At 41.6% G+C, this 19685-nt stretch overlaps 1 protein-coding gene across 5 annotated transcripts in view; it reads left to right on the top strand.

Annotated features, from left to right (window-relative positions):
* Nucleotides 1-19685, top strand: part of GLIS1 (GLIS family zinc finger 1) — a 178551-nt gene that overhangs the window by 94482 nt on the left and 64384 nt on the right. The window lies entirely within an intron of this gene.

The raw sequence follows: 19685 nt of genomic DNA on the forward strand, positions 1-19685 counted from the left end.
AATGGGCCTGCATGCAGCAGCTTATCCGCTTGTGAGTTACTTCACCTAAACAATGAGTTTCCATGCCTGACTCGAGGGAATGTTGTGGAAGTCTGGAAAGTGTTTTCAGCTTTTGGAGTGGAGAGTGTCATGCACTGATGCCAAAGGAGTGCTTTAAAAGAACAACAATAATATTGGGCTCACTTTCTTTCCTTTGAAGTCAGTAGTAGGAAACATCCATTCTATCAAAGCTGCCTCAGCAGAGATCTCTCTTTTTATTATGGCTCTGATGGCATTTCCCGATACTGTCAAGGAACATCAGCATTCAAAACACTCTGATTAGAGGAGTAGACAGCAATTCAGTGGTTTTGTGGAAACACAATGTTTGTTTGTTTACAAAGCCCACTGCAGATTCCAGGGCAGTACAAGTGGGTTTAAGCATGCCCCAGCACTGGAGGGCAGGCCAACAACAGGGTTTAGGCTTGGCTCTCTCTCCTCATGCCCAACCAGCTGGTGAATTTGAACTCGTGTCTGCCCACAGGAAAGCTCCACACTAACAGATCTTGCAGAGCAAAAGCAGCAGAAATTACTGGGCCCAGATTCCATTGTGAGTGGGATTGTCCTGTGTTCCAGTGCAGCAGAACAGAACTGCAAATGACTACAGTGCAATGGCCCTGCACTGCCCTTGGGGGCTTGGGACCTTGCCTTGAGCTGGGCTGCAGGGGGGCGAGCTGCCAGGGTTTTCCTGAAAGATTATCAGCCTCCCAGTTTGGTCCTGGGATTGTTGGGCTTCTATGATGTGCATCTCCTTTATCAGGCTGATATAAAAATGATAGAGGATGCTGGACCTGGTGGGATTCTGCTCTGAGCAAGCTGGACTGGCTGCCTTTCCTCTTGCTTTCCAGCAGTCTGATACGGGTTAGGTCTGGCTGACATACTGCCAGGGTTCTTTTTGCGTAAATCTAAATAAATTAAAATGAAGTAAATTCCAAGTGTTGCTGCCAGAATCCAGAATGGCTTTCAAGTTCACTTGTCTGCCTTAAAAATGTTATACAGGACGCTGAAGAGATCTGAGAAATGGAATAGAGGTATAGCATGAAACTTCTATGGAGGAGGCTTTCAGATACATACTTTTTATATCCTACAAGAATATTTAATTCCACAAGGTTTAATTTCATTTGACCTGATAAATTATTAAGTAATTTGGGACCTGTTCAAAACATACTATCCTGAAGATTTCCTGATACATTTGTGCAGATCTGGTGACTGTGTGTAGATATTGCTCTTCAGGGTGTTAAATAAGAAACAAAGTGGGGTATTAGCAGTCCTGTCACCACAACACAGTGGGCACTCCCCCCGTGAAACTCCCTGCCATAGGATATAGTAATTAATTGCCACTATTATGGTTCTCACAGTGTTGGATAATTTCCACTAACAATACTTGGTATCTGCTGAAGGTAAGGTGATAGGCAGATAGTGGTTTAGGGAACAGATAGCCTTGTGACAAAAGCATGGTTATTCATTTCCATCCTCCATGACAGAAATTTTATTAGGCATTCCACCAGTTTTTTCAAACCAGCAGCAGGATCACAGGAGAGCTTTGAGAAAAAAACATTAGTGAATCTGGGTCCACCTTCATTTTGGAAAAGAAGTGATGGGGGACAGTGAACAGGACAAGAGGATTTTGTTACTATTGACATTTTATAGACAATGTGCTATTTTGGAAACGTTTCAGTATTTCAACCCATAATTTTTTACTTTCTGTTTCAGCATGAATAAGGTTTAAACAAAGACACTTCTTTTTGTTGTTGTTTAAAAGCTTTTCCCATTTGATTTATTCAGTGTTTTTATTTTGTTAGCAGAGTCCCCCAAACAATTATATTTCAGCTCATCCTGGACTGATTTATCTTCTCTTCATTCTTCAGTGTTCTGATTTGGCTACTGAAACACATATTTTTCACCACAATTCCAACTGTGACCTGATTTGAGTACAAGGAAGATGATCCATTTGCCTGCAAAGCCACAAATATTTGTCAGAATACTAAACACTGAGCTTTTGACAAATACCTGACAGTGCTCTGATTGAAAGAGAACATCTCAAGTAGGGAACAGTTTTGTACTAGAAGTGGTTCTCCCCAGGGACTGTGCTGCTGGTGCCCTTGTGGCACACAGGATGGGCACTGGTACCAGGACTCCTCCACACCAAGCGAAGGCATTCATTTTCTTTGTCAAATAATACGGGCTGAAGTATGACCAGCTTCGAAAAGTGAAATTTATTAGTTGTGACCTGCCATGTCTGGCTGCCAGACAAACTTCTAGGCATGTCTCCCAGGTCTCTTTTGGAAGATTTCTTCTAGGCTCCTTTCCCTTCCCTTTGCCCAGTTTGCATACGAAAATGACATCTCGATACCATGTTTTTATCTTTATCCTCTTGTCCCATAAGACTCAGCAAGTAGTGATTCTTTCTCATATTAAGACACTCACAATTATTTCCAGCTCTGCTGTGGCCTGGTTCTGCATGTAGATTTATTCTAACCCCAGTCTCAGCACAGCCCTATGAACGTCTCATGAGGCATCACCTTTTGAGATATCTTGCAAACAGCCTCCTAACTCCCAATTCATTCCAGCTGCACCACAAGATCACTTTCTTTGCCATGCAGATCAATGGATTTTATCAAATAATCACATCTGAAGAGGAAAAAGAGAGAAAGGCTTTCCAGTCTCTAAGCACTGTATTTGCAATAACTCTTCAGGATTTCTGCAGCTCACCATTTCCCATGCAGCAAAAGTGTGACAAGGTTTCTTTCTCACTGTCTCCCCTGCCTTGGAGTGAATCATCCATGGGTTTCACTGTTTAAATCTGCTCAGTAGTAAAGATAAGTGATACACCCTCAACTGGTCAGATGTATTCTCCACTCTAGTACTCATTTTTACAGAGCAGGAAATGTAATTATGAAATACCTGTTTGCTGTAGGAATACCTTAATACATCTCAAGAGTACCTCAAAGATGTGTCCAGCAGTTGTATCCTAAAACCATAATTGTGCAGGATCCAGCATGATTTTGGGAGGGTGAGTTGTCTCCAGAAGATCTGGGAAAGCAGGGTGCATTCAGTGATTTGAATAATATCTACAAGCAATGAGAGAGGAATTTTCTTTTTACCCCTTGAAATTTAATTTATAAAAAAACCCCTTGCATCCAAATATTATTAATTCTGTTATTTACTGGACAACTTGGCTGCCTGGTGCAAAACTTGTAAGTTCTAAAATTTTAGACAAAGTATTTGTGCTTGTGTTCTTGAGGTTAAGTGCTTGGCTTTATTTTATTCCTTTGTATGTGTTCTGTGGGGATTATTAAAAGTGGTAGGAATTGTTCAGAACTCTCAGTGATTTAGCCTCTCTTGAACAGTGATTAACCTCAAGAAGGAAAAATAGTTTGTATCACCTGGCAGAAGGCTTGGACAAATTAAAAAGCCATAAAATTAAATATTGTTTAAAACCCATGCCAGTGATATACTTAATAATATTTCTTATTAGGCCAATACATTTTAATACTTGTTATTAGTGAAACCTATGTCATTTAATAAAAATGTTAATCTGCATTTGTAGGCAACAGAGAGGCTGTATAGTGTAGTCTCAGGGGAGAAAGAGGAATTTAGTGCACATTAAAAACTTTATACAGTCATTTATGCAGTTTTATCTCAGTTCTCAATGTGATGCATTTGTTTGTTACTTTGGGGCAAACCAGCAGCAGTTGGCCTTTAATACCAGATGAGAAATGAAAAGCCATCATTGCACAGTGCAGGGTCACACTCTGAAACCTTCACTGGCTCATTTAGCAACTAGTCCAGTGGGCCTGGTAAAAAACAATGTGCTGGTTAAGCTGAATATATCAAAATGTGACCTGCTGGCATCTGACAGCTCACTCTGAGCATTTCCAAAAGCAGGCCTGGCTTTGGGTAGGTTTGTTTTGGAGGGGCCCTGCTCTGCACCTCTGAATTTGAGGTCCTCTTCCTCTCAGACCAGGAACTGAGTTACTGAAGTGTCGTGAACACTTCGGGATATTGTCACCTTGGATCTCCTTTTCCTTACAGGTACAATGAAATAAATTTCTTTCGAGCATAGTGGGGGTGAATAATCACAGCGAGGTACTGAGGCAAATAACTTAATGTGCCCATAATGCTATTTTGCATCTAATCATTCCTTCTACTGAGAATCCCAAAGTTCTTTGAAGCTTTTGCCTGCCAACAGCATTTCCTGTGTGATGAAAACTCTTGTGCCCAAGTTCTGGATACAGCTGAATTAAGACAAATTACTCTGCTGCTTTCTCTCCCTCTTTAAACTGGTGTCATTGTAAAGAACACATGAAATGTCTGGTGGAAAAGGCAAGGAACAGATATCCTCCTTCCCAGAGTATTTTCTCTTTCATATATTTTGTAAAGTTGGTGTAAGACTGTGCACCTTTGCTAACCAGAAAGACCCTTTTACTTCAGAATATTATTCTCATGAGTAGAGGTGTGCAAGACAGTGATTTTATTCAGCTGTACTGTGCCTTTCAAAGAAAATGGCACCATTGTAGAGAATTCTGTGCCCTGTGTTCTGTCTTACACCTGTATTTTCTGTATTTGGGTAAATCAGAAATGGCTGTATTTCAAATAGCTGTGCATTTAATCACAGACATTTGTCAGTGCCTGACTTTTCTATTTACATCCCTGGCTGATTGTGGAGTCAAGGAACAATAGGAGTTTTATTTCAAAGTCTCCTGTAGCTGTCTATATCAGTGTCTTCCCTCCATCTCCTTCTTTTATTGTTGTGTACAGATAACATATGTGTGAAGAGATCCTCTGCTCAGGTACAGTGGAGCTGCAGTGTTAAATAATTGATCTTGATCTGTCTTTTGAAACTGCATCCAAGGCATTTAAAAGTGGGAAATGGAAAAAGCATGTTCTCATAATCCCGCTCAGTAAAGTTTGCACAACTGCTCTTTGTTTCATCATGCCTACAATAAATCTTTCATTTTTGCCAATTGAGAATGCCTACTAAATCTGCAAATGATTACTTCCCTGAATTGTGTTGGGATTCTTGCAATACATTTTTCTTACATGGGTAATGATAAAATAAGAGTCCATCAAAAAATATTTTATTGCCTGGCAGAGAGCCTTTTATGAAATGGTTTTGATTCAAGGAGATTCTTCCAAGTGTTTTAGAACCGTTGCTTACAACTTCCCTTTAACCCTTGCATGGAGGGCTGCCAGGCCCTGGGAATGTCAGGATCAGGGTCAGTCAATCAGCAGCTGGTGGAATGCAGGACCTGGGTATCAGTTTAACCTGCAGCCCTCGGCCTGAGAGCGCGAGCGCCTGCTTGTAAAGGGGATTGTGTTACCACGAGATTAGAAAGCTGATGAATGTCAGACTGGTGGGAACCTTGTAAAACTAATCTGCTGTATCCATGTTGATATGATTGCACCCTGCTTCAGCGAGAGAGTGAGGAAGATGCGGTATTACAAAAAGGAAAGCACAAGGCAGAACTGGTGGGGCCATCTGTGTCACTGAGCCCAGGCACCACCTTACAATAATCCTTCAGTGCAGCCAGAGGCACAGAGCACCCCTCTGTCCCTGCTTTCAGGAAAGGTGTATTGTCAACATTGTGGCTTGTAAGTCAGGACCTTTCAGTCATGTGAAACAAATCCTGCCCTTTTCCCCCTTGATTTCAGAATTGGGTACAGCTACGTTTGTCTGCCTGTGCTCAGGAGCCGCCAGCTGTAGGAATTACCCTGCTTTCCTTACAAAGAGACACAGTCTCAGCCCGGTTCCCTGCAGACCTCGAGCAAACATAAAACAAGGCCCAGGGGGATGTTCCTGGAATGGTGCAAGTCATGATGCCTGAGAATACATTCAAGTACTGCAGGGAGAAGGGATCTGGCAGGAGATAGATACCTTGTGGTACTTACTTGCACTGACAAAACAGCAGTAGACCTGACTCCATGTGGGGTGCTCTCAACAAAACCACATCTATTGCTTGACGTGTTGCCCAGTTGCCTCCATGTAATCAACTGTCCCCTCAGAAAAGACATGGGAGATCAGGAAAAAAAGCAGATTGTGTGAAAATACTTTTAAGTATCACAATTACTTGCAAGGTTTTATCTTCCTGCATACCCTCAAATGTAATGACATTTTTAATTGCATGGTCGTGGCGATCTCAGAGTTCCCTGTTTACAGTGCTTTGGTCCAGCTGAACATTTTTAGGTCATACTTTGTCTTCAAGGCCAAGGAGTGAAAAGCTGACAACACCCAGGAACCAGACATGCATCAGATGAACAGGGCACACCAGCTTAGTCAGAGTAATTCTTTCAGCCACGTAGGTTATAAATAACATGTTTTACATTTCAGATTGGCAAACCTCCTCCTGCATGTGCCTTGCTTCTGAGCTGAAGTGACAAAGTTGTCTCAGTTGACCACTGACCATTTCTGTTCAGATTTTGAAAGGAGGCACTCAGGAATACTTTCAGGTGTGAACTTTGCTGAATTTGGAGGGAGAGGTATTGGAGGTAACAGTGAACATGATGGGAAAAGCTGGGTGAGGGATTCTGCATCATCTCTCCTCACAGATGGATAGTGAAAAGCAGCAAATGTAGGACTTTGTAAAGGAAAGACTTTTTAACACTGAGCAAAGTTATATGGATCAGAATGGAAGGAACCTTTGTGAAGCTTGGGTCTTCTCAGGGGACTGTGATACCCCCAGCCTTTCTCAGTACCTCTCAGGCAACTTGTAGCCAGGCCACTAGAATGACAGCACATTTAAAACATGAATATTTGTAACTGCATTACTTCATTTCTAGTGCTGTAAAAATACCATTCGCATAATGGGGTAATGGCCTGCAAGTTCTCATGATTTCAACTGTTTTGGAGTTACAGGAGTTCTGTTCCTTTATGGCAAGCATCCATTTTTCATTTTAACATCTTTGGCACTTGCCTAAAGGATGGGAAATTAAAAAATGATTAAGGGGACAGAGAGACTGTCTTTTAAGGAAAGATGAAAGGAATTAAACTGAGGCTGGGGTGGGGAGAAAAGAAAAGGGAGGGATTGTTTAGGAAAGAATAGAAAACAAGTAGGGATGATTGGGCAAAATCAGGCAAAGGAGAATTTAATTTTTCACTAAAGGTTTCCCAAAGATGAGGTCTCTTTTAGAGTAGAATAATTTCGTAGTGGAAATAGAAGATGCCCAACTGTATGAGTAACATAAGCTGTCTTACAAAATTGGAAAATAAATTGTAGGGAATAATTTTGAAAGCAAAATTACATCACATTTCTGTCACTCTCTGAACACAGATTATTGCATTACTAGGTGTAAGAGAAGGAAGTGCATTAGCAGGCACAGGGATACAGTTTAAGCCTTCAGATGCCTGTACTCTGAATGTATTATTTGTGTATTTTTGTCCTGCTGATGTTGCTATGAGGTAGCTGAGGATGGTGCCCATGCAGAGCACTGGGTGCTCAGCATCCCTGCGGTTGGGGACCCCACTGTCCAGCCAGGCCAAACTCTCAGACCTTCTCACAAACAGGTGCTTGCATTTCACAGTGGCAGGTGTGAAGTAGGAGATGACTGGCTAGAGAGTCCATTTGCCAAGAAAGATACCTTTTGTTTTGCTTTGCCTTTACCAGGTTTGACCTTTACAGAACAAAAAGTTTCTCCTCACCATGTAGGAAAGTCTCACTTTTGATTCCAGTGAAAGCTAACACACCTCATGGAGCTTTGTGCCAGAAACGCTGTGCCATGACACATGGATGCTTTATTTCTGCTGTGAAACAGGGCAGAGAGAGACTGCTGAGCACAGCAGCAGCTTCACCTGCAGCATCCTGGTCCAACTCACTCAAAATTCAGCTAGTGAAGCTCAAGTGCTGGATCCAGCTTGTTTGGTGTGCAGTGGTGGGTGTCCCAAAGCCCTGGGGCTGGGTCTGTGTTTGGCTGTGGAAGGGAGCCCTGGGCACAGGAGCACAGGCAGATGATGGTAAACAAAACATGGGGAGAGGGAAAGAATCCAGATCCTTTGTAGGCATCTCTGCTAAATCCGTATCTGGGCGTGCATTGGTCAATTTTTTGCTCTTTGTTTGCACCAGCCATTTTGAATAAGTTGTTCCCTTTAGCAGCTTAAAGCACTGCCATGGAGAATTTAAGTGATGGTAGGTACCATCACATAAATTTTTATACGTGGACAGGAGGGTGCAAGCTTAGAAGTTAGGGTTGAGTATTTCAGCTTGTCAGATATAGCTTCTGATACGTGTCAATTGTTTTGTGAAAATCGGGGTTGGACCACATCTCTGAATGGCAAGAGAAATAAATGGGTATCGTAGTCATACCAGAGACTTTCAATTTTGATTGTTTATAGCAACGCTGACAGAAACTAACACTATACACAAAACTGGTTTTGAAACTGCCCTTTTTTCAGAGTTAATGACCCACAGGCTAATGGAAATTTGCCAGTTTTTACCAGCTGGGATCTGGCCTGATTTTGCTGGGAAATAAAAGTGCAAGGCAAAGAAACCATTTCGATTTCTGAAAGTCTGTGATGGTTCTCTTCTCTCATTATAAAACCTTCACTTTTTTTCTATGTTGTGCTTATAATTGACGTGTGCTTAGCAGAAAAGCTGGCTTTGCCCAAGGACAGCATACCCTGCTTGCCCAAGAATTCCTTTTAACAACTGCATTTAGATCCACTGCTGTGCAAACCCAAACCCAGCCCAGGCCCTGTGAAAGGAGTTGTATTAAATCATGGCTTTGAGGATCCACTGCCACAGCTCAGCTGCTCTGGCTCCATCCAGTAGAGGGTAGTAATTTTATGCATTTTATGATCTGCTCTTCCATTTATTGCACTCAGGGCTTTCCCAGGTATTACCTGGGGACTTCTCACACGATAGGCACGGCTGGTTTGGTTCCCATAATTAACCCAGGAAAGGCAGACTTTGTACCTGAGTGCATTTCTTTGTAAAGTCAACAAAAGAGGGAGAGTAAGCCATTTGTACTAATTGTATATATAAAAAATAATCCCTAAAGGCAAGACTGTATAAGGTGCATTATGTTCAGGCAAGTGTGGGATCATTAGTGTCATTCATGATAATTTGATTTACCCCCATGGCTTCCAAACAATACATGGCTCGTAGCCTCGTGAATTGGTGTGAGTTAAGAATTGCATGGCAGCCCTGCATATTTAGAGGGAAAGCTCTTAGGTCTTACTATGATGAAGACTCTTTTGTTGTAAAGTTTTCTTTACTAAGATAGATGTTACTTCAGTTCACACTAAACAAATTGACTCTGGAGTTTTTAGTCTCGGTTTGCCAGAGACAAATTGTGAAAGCATCTAATTGTAGCCTAAACAACACCATATTTTCCTAAAAAACATAGCAGTGTGTCATTCTAGAAAAACAAAAAAAAAAACTGGGCAAAATAGCCACCTTAGACAAAACACCTTAGACTGTCAAACCTGGATATTAAATTGAGTGGTTTTGGTTGCAGTGCTGCACTGAAAATGTTTCATTGTTTCAACTCTGTCCTTCCATGCAGTCACAGACGCTGGTGTATACTTAAGAAAACGGTAAATATGGAATGCTGGCAAATGTAGCTTAAAAGAAGTTGTGAGTAAACAATAATATTTAGACTGTCAAATTTCTAGGATTTATTGCAGCCAATTTTCACTTAGATTATGAGGGATGAAGAACGCTGAGCTTTTAAATCCCAGTTCCTAGTTCTTTACAACAATTATCAGTGTACAGTGGCTTTATTAATGACCTGAGTCTGGTTCTGATAAATTTTGAGACCTGTTTCATTATGTTATTGTAGAAACTATGGATGCATCATTTTGGCCATCAAGTCATTGTGCTTATGTGAGGGAAAGAGAGGTTGATGGGAAGGGCTGAGAGCAAAGGGGCTGATTCTTCTGCTAAAAGTGTAGAAATACTTGCTGATGAGAAGTCAGCTCTGCTGTTGGGTGTGCAGCCAGAGTGGCCATTGCACTCCCAGGTGGAATTGTAGCTGTTCTCTCCCCTGCCCTTGGCTTTGTCCTGTCCACTCTGGAGCACCTGGTGAGGGAGGGACACCTCTGCTTCCCCACAATGTCCCCACCTGGGGTCTCCAAGCAGAGCAGGATCTCCCTCCTTCATGCACCTGCGTGGAGCCTTCCCAGCTGCAAACTTCAGGCCTCTGCCAATTCTAAAGGCAAATTTCAGCTGTGCTGAAAGCAGGGGCAGAATTCCCATTGACCACAAACAAGCAGGAGCACAACCAGGGCTGGAATGATACGAGCTCAATAATCAATCCCCTTCCCAAGATCCTGAGTGGTTCTGCTGCAGAGGGGGATGAATTCCCCCTCCTGGGCTGTGCTTTCCACAGCTCCCGTGTACAGCACCTCTGAGCTGCTCCCCACGCTTTTGGAAACAGGGTGATTCAGGCTGGTGATTCACTTTGGGAGGCTTTGAAGGTTTTAGCTCAGGTTTAGGGAAAATATGCAGCATGAATCACCCAGGAACTTTGTTTTCTCAGTGAATTCTATGGTAATTGCACGTTAGAGCAATGTTTAAGGCAAAACAGTGTAAGACATTGGAGCTTTTTGTTACAACCAATCATAACCCACTGAAAGCCAAGTGTTCCTCAAATTCAGCAGGCACCACATGCCTGGTGGTCATTTGGGAATTGAGAAGTGACAAGAGGAGAGGGCATGTCTTATCTGGATGTATCAATATGCAGTGCTAAAAGGAAAAGAAAGGGAGCAACTCCTTTATCCTTTCTTCCTTTGTAAATCCAGCCCTGTTTCATGATGGATGCAGAATTTTAAGTTTACCACATGGAATTTGTTTTCATTTTTGGTCTTGGGGCAGCCAGGAAATGAAAAATTTGAATAAGAATTAGTGGGAAAAGGATGGTTTATTATATATTGGCACAATGTATTGGTTAATTCAGGAATTAATAAAACTGACAGCAGATAGTGGTGCTAGGGCCCATGTTTTAGTTGTATCCCATCAGTATCCTCTGGGTGATACCACCTTAAGCTGGCAAGGAGACACATGCTACGGGACAGTGAGCATCCATGGGGGCTGTCTGACCCCACTGACCCTGTAGGGAGACCTTGGCAACTACTGAGGTCAGCAGAGAGTTCTAATACTCTTTTTTTCACCCAGATTTTGTAATGGTCACTCTCTGAAGGAAGCTGATGGAGAACAGGAAAGGAGCTGTGAAGAGCACTTCTCTTAATTGAAGCCTAAAGACTTGGAAGTGCCAGAGAAGGGGTAGACAGAGCTGGTGTTTGGCAAGGAGAGGAGGTGGTCATGTTTGGGTTCAGGACTTGGGCTCTGTTTCCCCCTCAGCAAGGCAGAAGGTAGCTGTGTGGGAGTCCTGTGGCTCAGCCACAGGCCCTGAGTGTGTTTTGTTTGGATATTTCTGATCGTGTTGCCTCCTTGGCTGGTATTTTGGGTTTGAGCAGCAGTGTCCTACGCAGTATTTGTTTTGGAGCTTGGCTTCCTGTGTTTGTTCTGGGTCTATTAATTAATAATAATGGAGTGTCAGATCCTAGCTCTTGTTTTTTTGAGTTATCAAAACAAATGCAGTCTTTGTGACCATTTTCAGTCTTTTGTGGCTATATAGATCCCTTGTTATTAAAATATTTGCTCATCATAGTACCTTTTTGCTGCCTTTGAGGAATAAGTTCAGTGACAAAGGAGAGATTTTCTCCTTTACTTCCAGAATTACTCATTCCATGTTTGGAAAGACAAATAAAGGAGAACACAGACAAAATGTGAAGAACACGTATACAAGCTAACGGTCTCGCAAAGGGAAAATAAGAAAATCAGAGGTTACATCATGTTATTGTAAGAATACATTATTTTGTTTTCAAAACTGTTATTTAACAGTGGGATGAATCCTTTAGTCATTTAGTGTTGGAACTTCCAGAATGGCTTGTGGTCGTTCCGTCGTTCTTCTCACACAATTCCCAAAAACACAGATGTTAGAGACAGTGATTAATCTTTCTGTATTAGTGGGCTGATCCAGCAGTTACTGGTGTCAAGAGAAAGCTCCTCATGTACTTCAACAGACTTTGGAGCAGGATGGTGATTTTTAAAAAACAGATGTAAGCAGCAAATTAGAAGCAAGTTAGAGAAATTTATCCAAGTCCTGTAGTTTTAAGAAACTGCTGTATTCTGTTATAAGACTGTATAGAAACCTTAAAATGTATAATAATACAGAAACACATGGCTTGGAATTCATTGTGATCCTTCCTACCTTTGATCTTTTGCTTTACTTACCATCACTTGTGTGCATATGTGTGGATGTGAGAGTAAACAACGTAATCCTAATTGTCTGAAAATATACATATGCTTATATAATGCCATAAATGAGCAAAGTGTTGGTAGGTAAATTTCCTATGGTATATGTGGCCAGAATAAATAAATTCTTGTCACGGTAGTGGGGTTTATGTATATATTTTCCTTATAAACTAGCAGGTAATAATTTAATTCAAAAGCTCCTTCCAAAAATGCAATTAATGTCTTTTGTTATAGTTTCCCTGGGTTTAATAATCCCCTCTTCCAGATTTATATTGGTTTCTGGAAAGTAATGCTTATTAGAGTGTTTTTCCAAATTGGCCACAATAATCCACTGAAATCTGCCAGCTGAATCATTGCTATGCTTGTGAAATTGCCAGGATCGCCTGACAGTTATTACTGGGGTAGAAGGGGAGGGGGAAAGGGAATGAAAGTTTCATAATATGTCACTGTTATTGATACCTTGGCTATGGCTCTTGGATTTGGATTGATATGTTTACTGAATTCTATATGAAAGATGGAATGCCTGGTGCTGGATTGGCAGCTGCTATAAGGGAGAGAAAATTTAGTATTTTTTTCAGACAATTGTATTTTATTCTGGGCATATTTTAAAGCGTGAACATGTATGTGCATACAGGTGTGCCTATATGTAAGCATACCCATAGATACATGTATATATGTGTGTGTATATATATATGGGGGTGTGTGTGCAAACTGCCTCTACCTTCTTCCCCAGCCTGGTTCTTGAGAAAGGAAGGGGATGTGTATTCCCTGAATTAGGGTCATGCTTCACATGGCAAATCCCACCACCTGTGCAAAACACACAACCAAGTCAGAGTTCAGTCATTCACCTGCAGCCACATCTTCGTGTACTCATTCTCCTCTGTGCACTGCAGATAATGTTGGAGGCAGAGATGAGTCTCCATAGCTCCAGTAGGTGTTGTTTTCTCCCATACTTCCAAAATAATTGAAAAGGGATGTGTTTTGCAGTGTCTGAATTCATTGTCCTTGTGAAGTCCTGCGCAACTGGAGCATAACCCTCATTCTGAGAGGGATTCCCTGACACTGGAATGCTGGATCCTGCTGCCTAGATGAAAAGGTGCATAAAAGAATAGCAGGGCTGGGCCAGAGGGACAAAGACAGAATGCCTCTCCCATTATGAGCCTTGGCAGCACTGCTGGGACAGACCCCTGTAGGGATGGCTGCTGCAGGCTCTGGGTGTCTGGGATAAATATTGTGTCCAACAGCCATCCCTGGTGAGACTCTGCTTTGGGCAGTGCCCACCCCCATGCATGGGATTTATATTCTGCTGGTGTAAATGAGATTTTGTTAAAAACATCCATCTGAATTGTGGGTGGGAGATGGGAGGTGGAGCAGCTGCCTGGGCAGCTGGGCAGTGCTGCATGGACATACCTGGACACAGCTGCAGGGAACAGTTGGTGTTCTCTGGGGGTGCAGGGCAAAAGTCTTCCTTGCACAGATATTTTTCTATTTGTGCTGTTGCAGCTACAGCAGCTTGATGATGAATATTTTACCTTTTTTTTTTTTTTGTAGTTTATGGGCTGAGATAATGCCCAGTTCAGTGTAGCCAGAAAAATAAGATTCTCAAAAATTCTTGCATTCCCCAGTATGTGGTTAAAGATGATTTCCATCTCAGCAGACATTCATGTGCAAAATGATGCTTTAGAGCAGTATCCCTCCCTTTCTGTGATGAGAAGTTTCCCTTAGACATCAGCCAGTGCAAGAGGCACATTGCTTTGGAGGTGGCTGTGTGATCCCTCCTGTCCCCTGGCATTGCATTTGGGGTCAGCTTGAGTGCTGCACTCTTTTTGGGAGCAGCCACGTGGACTTGCTTCCCTCTTACACTCATTGTGATCTGTCTGAGCAAGCCTAAGGGACAGGCAGCACGGGAAGAACCCACAGTGCCACTTACATTTGAACCCCAAACACTGAGTTAGCCCGAGCCAACTGAGCTGCAGAACCAGTCATCTTCAATTTTTACAGCCTTATAATTTTTAAGACAATTTTTATGACTCTGATTGGAACAGAGATGATTTTTGTAGTGTCTGTTTATGCCATTTCAAACTTGAACATAAATCTCATTTTTAAGGGGATTTTGTGGTTTTCTTGGCTTTATGATTTTTTTTATCCCTCTTTTATGCATTCTGCTAAATTAAACCAAAATAAACTCGGGGGAAAAAGTGATTCTTTAAAACAAATATATTATTTTATCCATTCTTTGGACAAGAATTTTCATCAGGGAGACAAGGATAGAACATTCTATTCAGCCTTTGCCTGCTGATTTATGCTGCCATCATTACAAGAGCGGTAATGACGTCCAATAACCAGTAACAGGAACTGTGAGCAGAAGCTTTGTAATGCAACACTGCTCCCCTTTTTCTCCAGCAGCTTTGTTGGTGGTCTAGAAATCATTCCAGAATGTGTTAGATGGTTCTCAGAGAGAACTGTGCATCTTCTTTTGGTTTAGGAGAATCCAGGTCTGGGGTGGCCCCGTGTGGGCTCCTGCAGTGCTCTGACGTGCAGTGACTCACTGGAAAACCTGCAGCCAAAGCAACAGTAGCTGCTGTTTTTCCTACAAAGCAGCCCATGGATTCTGTTGGGGTGGCTTGTAGGGAATGCTTCTAACCATGCTGTGGGATTCTGCCTTAAGTGTTGGGGATAACATTGAAGATTAGAGTGTCTGCACAGCAGTGTGTGCCTGCAAGCCTGATGGATTGCTACAAGAAACCAAAGGTATTTGATAAACCCAGCAGTGGTTTATGGTGACAGTGTGTTGATGCCAGCAGTTCTGTTTGACATGTATTAGTACTTCTAGGAGGTCACAAGTGCTATCCAGCTGCAAGTCTGATACTCAAGTGTGTCTGTTGCTGCAAGGTGGTAAGAATCAGTTGTCCCTTGAAGCTGAACTTGATGGTGTCTTTCAAAAGGTCCCATTTGAGCTTTGCTGTGATAGCAGAGCCAGGGGCATCAAGGAATGAGCCTCTGCCAGCATCTACCACAGAGCAGCAGGTGAGACATGACTGCTTTTTCCTGTGTTTATACACAGAAAATGGCTGTGGTAACCCTGTGGGATCTGCTAGCAAATGCTGATTTGTTAATGTTCCCCAATATAAGTGGTTGATATTTTATCGGCATTCCAAAGCAGCATTTTAAAATTTTGTTTAATCCTGTCATTTTCAGCTGTTCATTATTATGGTAGTATGCTGTTTATGGAGGTTGTTTCCATGTGGGTAGCTGCAGTTGTGTGTTGGATGAGGGAAAGTTGGCTGTTTTGCCTCTGTAAGTGTGTATATAGTACTTGGTTTGGGTTTTTAGGGATTTTTTTCAGAATAAAATTGTTCCCACTGCAAAAAGGGATGTTGGCCTACAGACTTGATCACAAGTTTACTGCACTTGTTAAATGTTAAGATGAACAAATGACATTTGCAATAAAAAACATAATCCTCTTATATGGAAAATTTTGGCAAAAATGTTTATGCAAAAAAGTATTTTGTTCCTGACTCTATATTCTAAGTACCATAGCAAGGTCTCTGTGGCTGCTTTGGTACAAGTGGGATCAGAATGCAGCCTTTGTGCCTGGTATCCTTTGATTGACTAAACAATGCAAAAGACACATGCAGCATCACATTGGTTTAGCAACTAATATTTGACAATTTAAAAAAGTTTCTTCTAGGCTGAGTTTTATGTAAAGCTGTTTACATTAAAGTGACATCCAATTAAAGTGTATCATGTAACCCACATCACAGTTCAGCACACATTTTCTATTTTAACTGACATATGGCCCTATTTATGAAAATAAAAATCATCATGTTTTGATGATATGTTCACATAATTTATGTGGAAAAGCAGAGGGAGAGAAGCAGGGAGAGGGAATGCTTTTGCTGTGTAAAGCTATTATTTTCTGTGATTCATTAAATGTCTTTTAACCCATGCGCACAGGCAAATCCCTCCCTCCCCCAGTTCCGTCCCAGCCCCCTTCCCTGCAGTGTCCCCTGGACAAAGGGAGTTAATTTCTTCTATGGGCAGAGGCAGCAGACAGAAACATTTGGTTCAGCATCATCCCATCCCACAGACGTTTTTACACCAAGGGATTCTTTAGTATCTGTAGAGGAGATACATTGGTTTACCTAAAAACAAATCTATGGACAGCAGAGCTAATACAGCCCATTTTCCTTTGGTTGTCTTAGGACTGAGAGGATTCTCTAGTATCTGGGAAGAGATAGTCATCTACTGATGCCTTTTCTTCAGTCTCCCCCTTACTTAGCTGCCAACTTTAGTAAGAACGAGTAGGAACTTAATATCTTTGTAACCAGAAATCCTTGGTCATTTTGCTTGGAATTTTCTTTGTGTGTAGAGAAGTCTGTCTCTCTTGCACACCTAAGCATTTCAGGAAAGCCAGGTTGCTTTCATTAAGGTAACCTATTGATAAAATAAATTATTCTTTCTGTAGAGTGGCCACGAATCAAGAGACATGTCAGCACAAACTGAGGTATCCCAAGCCATCTACAGCCAAGGCTGACAGTTTGGTATTTCTGTCAGCACCCTGAGTCCTGCTGACACTGACCCTGCAAAAGAGAGGAGGGTTCTAAGCTGTTTTAAATCTACTGAAGGCAAGACTGTGGCAAAGCATTATTTTAAAATATATCTCTGTGTTTTCCACTTTTAACAACTGCATATAACCTCTCAGGCTTTATATTTTTTATGTAGCAGCACATCATCAATGGAAGAAAAGTCCCTGCCAGCCAACAAAATCCCCATCTGCAGAGTAATCACCCAGTCAGTGTGCACTGGAACCCAATTAATTCCTGGCTTTCCCACACATACTGAGAGATAGATTACCTTAAGATGTAAGCAACATAACTACAGTGAATCTTTTGCCTATCCCCTGATTTGGGAGCAAGCACTGAGGATTGCTGTTTAAATGTTAACTATTGTCGCACATCAGAGGGCAAGACTTGGTGGTGGTGGTAGTTGGATTGCATAAATCAGTTTGCCATCTTCTCCTTGCCAAGGTAAGCTGGACTGGACACCTGGGTCCTGGTTATTTGCAACATGGCAAATGAAACCTTTAGGCTGTACAGTTTTGATCAGTAGATGTTTGGCCACTGTCACAGAAAGCCATTGTGTCATGTCCTCTGTGAGTGCACTCTTAAGTGCCACCACAAAAAGCACCAAAGAGACATCACCCAGACATCGTATTGGGTCTGTCCTGTTTCTTGATAGATGTGACTGTGAAGCCTTAGCAGCATTTCTCATTTGTTGGAGCAGGAACAGAATCCTGTCAGTTTTAAGGTATTGTACTCTAATCACTCTGCGTTTCCTGCTCACTAATGGCTTTTTAGAATCATCATTCTGGCATAAGTTAATGCATGAAGGAAAAAAGCCCCACTTTCTCATTTGCCTCTATCAATGGAAAAAAACCATAATAAATGTTGCCATTCAAAGTCCAGTGGGATCTAAACTTCTGATGATAACATTAGATCCTAAAAAATGTAAGAGTTCCAATAGAATATGGCAACCTCTGGCAGAACCTTCTTTTTCTAATGAAGTCTGTGTGTTGTGTTTAGTTGGCTGGTGATCCTAATCAGGGTACTGAGATCTGTGCATTCACTCTGGTTTTGATCATTATTGCCAAGATTAAGTAGGCATAGAGCCAAGATGTTGCAGTGTAATAATCTGGGAGTTGAGGAGGAGGAAGGAGAGAGTGAGGGATTATTTATTGGTTGGATAAATGGGTTTAGCAGTTATTGAATGTAACAGAGACTTATTTTCCTGAAGTCAATGGCCATTTAAACAATGCTTATGCATGAAGGATATCTGTCAATTAAGAAAGCAGAAACAGTATCATGAGTGAAGAAGGCCAAAATCAGGCCCTGTTACCCTGAAGTAGTTTTGTTTATGGATTTCTGAAAAAATGGTTGAATAGGATTGCAGACTCTTGGATAGCAAATGTATGTCCACTAGTTGTCAGCTTTTTGTAATGGTGTTTTTTGGCAGTCTTGCAGAGTTTACCTCAGTACTCTAGAGACCATGGATGGAAAGCCCCAGAATTTTTCTTTCTGAGGTGGCTGTTGGTTTGTGCATAGGAGTTTATTCATCAGTAGGCAAAAAGAATTATTTTCCATCTTTTAAGAACACAGAAATCCATTACATATGCTCATAAGCTTCACTTTCACCAAGTTCATTAAATACAAGTAGAAATTCCGTTCTCAGTGCAGAATTGTGCTGTTTCCCATCAACTCATCACCTCAGAGAGGCTTTCAGGTTCCCTGGATAGGTAGAGCAAAGCTGGAATTGTGACATCTTCTTCTGTTCTGTAATTTGATTCCTAGAGTTTTGGCAGTTTCTTTAAGGAAAATAATGTTACAGGGTTGGGGTTTGTTGGCTTTTTTGTTTTGTTTTGGTTTTAATTAAAAAAGCCTGAAGCTTTCATCAGAGAAATTTTTGTATCCATCCAAAGGAGGAAAAAAAGCTTGCAAAACTACCCTCAAAATTGTTCTAATAAAAATTAAGGAACACTTAGAAGGAACAAAGGTTAATATTCTTAAGATTTTGGCTTGCTCTGATGCAGAAGTTAACAAAAGCTAATGGGAATGTCATGTGTTACTTGGGCATAGCCTACAACATGCACATACAACATGCACATGGCAGATCTAATAGCTGGCTTTCAACCCCTCTTGGCAAAGTGTTTCACTTTGTTTGGAAAGCAGAGTTAGTGGTCAGCTCTCAGGATATTCTGCACAAAGCAGAGACTCAGCTGTGTTCCTGCTGCTTCTCTGCTCTGTCACATGCAGGGCTGCTCCCCCGCTTCACCTGACCCAGCCTTGAAGCAATTCTTCCCATTATTTGATGGGAGGTTGGCCTCGCTGCTGTGCTCAGGTGGTCTGTAAGAAAAGGAACATGTTTATTTCAACAGGGACATTTTAATATTTGTGCCTCCAAAAAACTGTTAAGAAACAGCCAGTGACTGAACCAAGTGTCAGCACAAAGGATAGAGAGGGCAGATTTCTACTTGAAAGTATTCCAAGTTGGCAGAAATACTCAGTTTGATTAAAGAGAGAAGTGGTGTCTGATGAAGAATACCTCGGTTTTTTTCAGAGGTTCAAAGTGCTGGGCATCTATAAAAACAGACTACTTCTAAAGGTGTTTAAATTACAATTTAGGTGAAGAATTTGGTCTAGTTTCAGTTGAAATCACTTCAAGCAGACTTAAACAAAAACATAATTTTTTTCAGAATACCAGAAAAAAATAAAAACATAAAATGAAGTTACCTGCAAGTTTCGAAATATTCATTGCCGTGGAGGCTGGAAGGTGCAGTCTGTGGCTGTCTGATTAATACAACAAATTCTGTGGAGAAAGGTATTTGCCAGGTACGGT

The sequence above is a fragment of the Camarhynchus parvulus genome, chromosome 8, assembly GCF_901933205.1.
Source record: "Camarhynchus parvulus chromosome 8, STF_HiC, whole genome shotgun sequence".
In the NCBI taxonomy this organism is placed as follows: Eukaryota; Metazoa; Chordata; class Aves; order Passeriformes; family Thraupidae; genus Camarhynchus; species Camarhynchus parvulus.